At 42.5% G+C, this 5,039-nt stretch overlaps 1 long non-coding RNA gene across 1 annotated transcript; it reads right to left on the minus strand.

Annotated features, from left to right (window-relative positions):
* Positions 1–201: 201 nt before the first annotated feature.
* LOC148323241 (uncharacterized) lies at positions 202–779 on the minus strand. The gene is made up of 2 exons (XR_015846499.1): positions 661–779; positions 202–441 (listed from the first exon to the last, which is right to left on the minus strand). It is a non-coding gene; the product is annotated as an uncharacterized LOC148323241 (long non-coding RNA).
* Positions 780–5,039: the final 4,260 nt, after the last annotated feature.

The following is a 5,039-nucleotide window of genomic DNA, read 5'->3' on the forward strand; positions in this document are numbered from 1 at the left end:
TTAATATTGCAAATCAATATCTCCATGACTGTTGTGGAGGCTATGTCGATAGCAGTGTGTGTCAGTCTTGACTGTTAAATCGGGTGGTTCCGATTTATTTATCTTACCGGAGCTGGGGGCGCCGGCCAGAGCGCCACTTTGTGGCCAGGATGTTTGGAAGGGCAAGTGGTGCAGGGTGGCGGAATAAGGAGGAGGCAGGTGGCTGCTTTAAGCAATTTATCCAACAGTTTTGCAATTAACATCCAAATTCACAACAGTGTCTATTAAAGTTATTACAATGTGTCTCTTTGGTTCGGTTTCCTGCCGTGGTGGCCACTAGGTGAAACGTCGAGTGGTTGGATGAGTCTTGTGTGTTTGGGTGTCCGTGATTATGGATATATGTCAAAACAGGGCTGGCAATATAAGGAATTTCTATGGCCTGGAGATGTGTATGTGTGGTCTCTAAAACAGGGAGAAATAAACCAAAATAAGCAACTACACTTAGAAAGTTAAATATGCTTATCCATTTGACATCAAGCAGGTGAACAAGCCGAAATAACATACGCGAGCATACAACGTAGCGCCAGCTAATGCTAACCGCGTCCACTCGTTGGTAGCAGGAGGAAGACTTAAGCTTCGCCATCGGAGGAAAGATAAACACTGAAAGGCAACGCGACTCACCTCTCATGGACGCACACTCGAGATTGGCATATATACAGCGCAGAGGAAAACACACGGGTCAATTCACGAACGTCTATCGGCGGCACACTTTAACTTCATCGTAACTGCTCGGACGGGTCCGCACTTTTCTCTTTCCCTCTCTCTCTCTCTCTCTCTCTCTCTCTCGCTCGACCGCGGCGCCAAAGCAATGAAGGACCCGGCCTAGCTGCCCGAACACTGCCTGCATAAAAATAAGGAAATATGAGTCTTTTGTACAATGACAGTATCTGTCATAACGAATCCCTTTTGTTCGATGCAGCTCTTCTGATTACATGGTGTAGGTGTACCTGAAGTCTAAAACAGCCTTTCCCAAACCACGCTCACTCTTAAACACCTACTCCCTTTCCAAAAAGCCCATTGATAGCAAATATCGAGAAGTTTAATCCGCGAAACATAATAAAATGCAACTCTGTAATGTGACAAAAATTGATTTTGTCTGAAGATGGACTACGGTTTTTCCTGAATCTGTTTTTGCAATTATTACACCAGATCAGCATTACACTTTTAATCCTGTCCCACACAGTTTGGGAAATTTAGAAAGTCAAAACGCGTCCTTGAAGGTAGTTTGTCTCCTGGATGCAGGCTTCTTCCTGCGGGCCCACCCTCTTCCCGCCGCAGATGGGATTCACATTTGGCTGACTTGAGCGTTCTGTTAATGTGATATTATGATGCATTGTCTTAAGCCATTTACTTGCTGACCACGTGTGGGTGTGTGTGTGTGTCGGGGTGTGTGGGGGTGTGTGTGTGTGTGTGTGTTACAATGTTTTAATGTGATAATGTCAGCAACAGCCATGTCTAATGACACCTGGAAGTGTCATTAGAACCCAAACTTTGCTTGTACAACTCTACAGGAGGCTATTCCTCCTTTTGGTGGTGGGGGTGCGAGGGCCACCGTCTCATAGCTGCAAATGGCCCCAACCACAATCTCGCTCTGAAGGTGTGTGTGTGAGACAAGAGAAGGTGAGAAATTTCAGGGTCAGTCGAGGTCATTCAGGTAATTGTGCATCTTGAACTTTCGACCCGCTAAGCTCCACTTAGCACAGCCGCTTATTTCCCCCGAGAATTTGGAGCTCACATACCAAAAGACGCTCATGCGTGTTTGTGTTCATCTCAACAAACAAATTTACCGACGTCACCACTGCCAACATGGCTACCCCGTAGGCAAGGCGGTTAGCTGGCGCTAGTGCTAATATGTTGTCTGTCTGTTGAATTTCAGAACTAAGAGATTTTGACAGTTACTGTATAAAGGGGTGTTTCTAGAATGCAATTGAATTAACATTTTCCTTTTTTTTATTATTGTTTTACGTTTCTTGTACAGAAAACGCTAATTGCTTCCGTTCATGGATTTATTTTTAGATTCTTTAAAGCACAGGTGTCAAAACTCACGGCCCGGGGGGCCGGATCCGGCCCGTTACATCATTTAGTGTGGCCCGCGAAGGCAAATCATGCACGACTGCATGTTTATTGATAAAATACCAAAATTGCAAATTGTCGTCAATTTTAAAAACGTTAAAATATTGCAGGATATTTCTGTTACCAATCATACTTTTAAAATGAATTGAATGGTAGTTAAACAAAACAAAAATGAGTTTGACACCCCTGCTTTAAAGCATTCCTTTTTGTCATATAGTTCACCAACACCCCACAATCGACAGTGGTACAACACCCTCGTCTTGCATTTGTCACACGCTAACATACGGACGCCATCACAACTTTCAGCGTGTGTGAAATACTTACCTTCACTATATTTGCTTTGTGATGATGTGACTTATGAGTCTGGCTGTGCCTTCTTCCTCCTTTTCTCATCTTCTGGATTCCCTCCGACGCACATAGAGGTTGCCAAACTTTGTCAACGCAAGTCTTATTTTGGGAAGAAAAAGGCCGCAAAGCCATCCAGAAATGCAGACGGACGATATAATAGAAAATGCGATGATTTGGCCTACAACACAGCTAAGTGTCATTCATTACGAACATTTATCATCTTTTGTCTGATTTTTAATTCTTCATCTTTAGGGTGTCTCTCATCACATGGAGCCATGTGAGCCGAACGGATGAAGTCATTACATTTGGATGTCCTGTGAGCATTAGTTCAGAATGATCATTGTCAAATGCACTCAGCGGACACTTCATTAGGTATACAGTAATCCGCCGCTATTTCACAGTTTAGACTTTTCGGACAAGGTTACTTGCTACTCTAATTTGAACAAATTTTTGATGGAATTTTGTTCACTCCAGGTTTATATCTTCACTGCTGCAGCAAATACAATGACTGAGAAATCAGTTGCAGTTCTTATGCAGGTGATTGTGTCTCGAATCTTTTTAAAGAGTGTGGGAGTTCAATTTTGGGTCATGCGGGGTGGGGACGTCTGCTATATTTGCATATTTTCACTTTATACTGCAATTTTTAACCGACCCAAAATAATAACAACAATAATAAAGTAATTCTATGTAAAGATCAATTACAAATAAAATCATAGTTTTGAACAGAAACCCCCCCAAAAAACATTATTCCCTTTTCATGTAACTGCAAGAAAATGTTACCAAGCAATTGTGGTGAGCAAAGTTTGGGATTTGCTTTTCCTCCTCCTCCCTCCTTATGGTTGGGTTTGTTTTTCATCTAAGAAGATTGTGGCGCGGTTTTTTTGCCAACTCGTCATGCTTCTCTGTTCTGTCTCCCACTGTTGGTCATTGTTTTTTGTCTCTTGGAAAGTTTGTAATGCTTAGGTGATTTTCATTGCTCTATACTTGAGCATGTGCAATGACAAATTTGAGTCCATCCACCTATCCATCCATGAAATTATGGCATCAACCAAAAAAAAAATTACAAAGCGTCATCTCACAGTTTTCTGCTCACAGCCAGCAGGGGGCGTATTTACAGTATATGATACCTATGGATTGTTATGATAGTCATCCAGCAAAAAGCTCCTCCACATTTTGGGATGTATTACTCACACCTCAAAAATAATACATTGTTTCTCTCTGTCATAATTCAACATCATTCACTCAGCTGCGTTTTTCATTCACCATGGTGGCCCGACTGGCTAGCGCAATGACCTCACTGTGAGAGACAGCAGGGGTCGTGGGTTCAATCCCGGGTCCAACCTTCCTGTGTGGAGTTTGCATGTTCTCCCTGTACCTGCCCCACCCTGCAACCCTAGTGAGGAGAAGCGGTACAGAAAATGGATGGATGGGTGACACTGAACCCCAAGTTGCCTCTAGGTTGGCATTGCAAATCGGAAATTTTCCCCAATCGCCTTATCTGGTTCAACAAAGAATACAATTCAATTTAGCCTTTGGACTCCAACTACTTGTTTAGACCATCCTGCTTTCTATTTACCTTTTCCCGTGGATTATTTTGGTCAGGTGTTATGATGGAACCACAACACAGTACGGGTTTTCTTGTTTTGCTGACATTGGTGGTTTTAAACATTACGAATGATTACTGCGGTCTGGTGAACTGCATTTGGGTTGTACTCATACCTTTTGACACTGATCGATTGTTTGTCTATACTACTCCAAAAACACCCAAGTTCAGGCCTGGTTCGTACTTGGGATGCCAAAAGCTTACCTACAAAACCTTTGGTGCAGGAATAAAGCTAACTCGCTTTTTTTTGTAAATTAATATGCAGTAAGTGGAAAGCAAAACAGTTTGGGTTAATCCACATTTTTGGTACACTTTTACAATATATGCACATACATACATACAGAAGAATGCCCGTAGGGAGACGATATTTATAGAGAAACCAGATATTTAAAAAGCCATATTTTTTAATACAGTATGCAATTGTTTAGGATCTCATTAGGCTGTGCGGGTGTCTCCAAAGTTCTATCTAGGGAGTGTAATTGTTCACACGTGCTCCTAAAATGAAATATCCACCAATTGACCCTTTTTAGGGTGTAGTTTTACAACAACTAGTCAAGTTTTTCCTGTAAATTCCCAGATGGAGGACTTGAAAATACAAACTGCTGTAACACGCCAGGAGATCCCATAAATGAGGTATTGAAATCCTCGCTTCTTCTGCCACCCTTCACCCATCCCACCTGCTGGAGTTAAGACGACGAAGGAGCAGTTGTTTCTAAGTAAACAAAATACTTTTAGAACCCTCACCTCGTAAAAAAAAAAAAAAAAGCTTGACTTTTGGTCTCTCGCTCACTCTTCCCTGATGACTTGGAATTACTATTTGCCACCATGTCACAACGCATCAGCTGCTGTGTCAGAGGAGAGAGAGAGAAAAAGAGAGAGATAGGCATATGATTGGTGGTGTCACGGTTCACATGTGGCGAGCTGTGCTGGCAGGCAGGAGCAGCATCCTCCTCGACTGACGGCGTTGCCTTCTTTC

This window comes from Idiotropiscis lumnitzeri, chromosome 14 (assembly GCF_059441095.1).
Source record: "Idiotropiscis lumnitzeri isolate Australia: NSW breed Sydney's pygmy pipehorse chromosome 14, RoL_Ilum_1.0, whole genome shotgun sequence".
Classification (NCBI taxonomy): Eukaryota; Metazoa; Chordata; class Actinopteri; order Syngnathiformes; family Syngnathidae; genus Idiotropiscis; species Idiotropiscis lumnitzeri.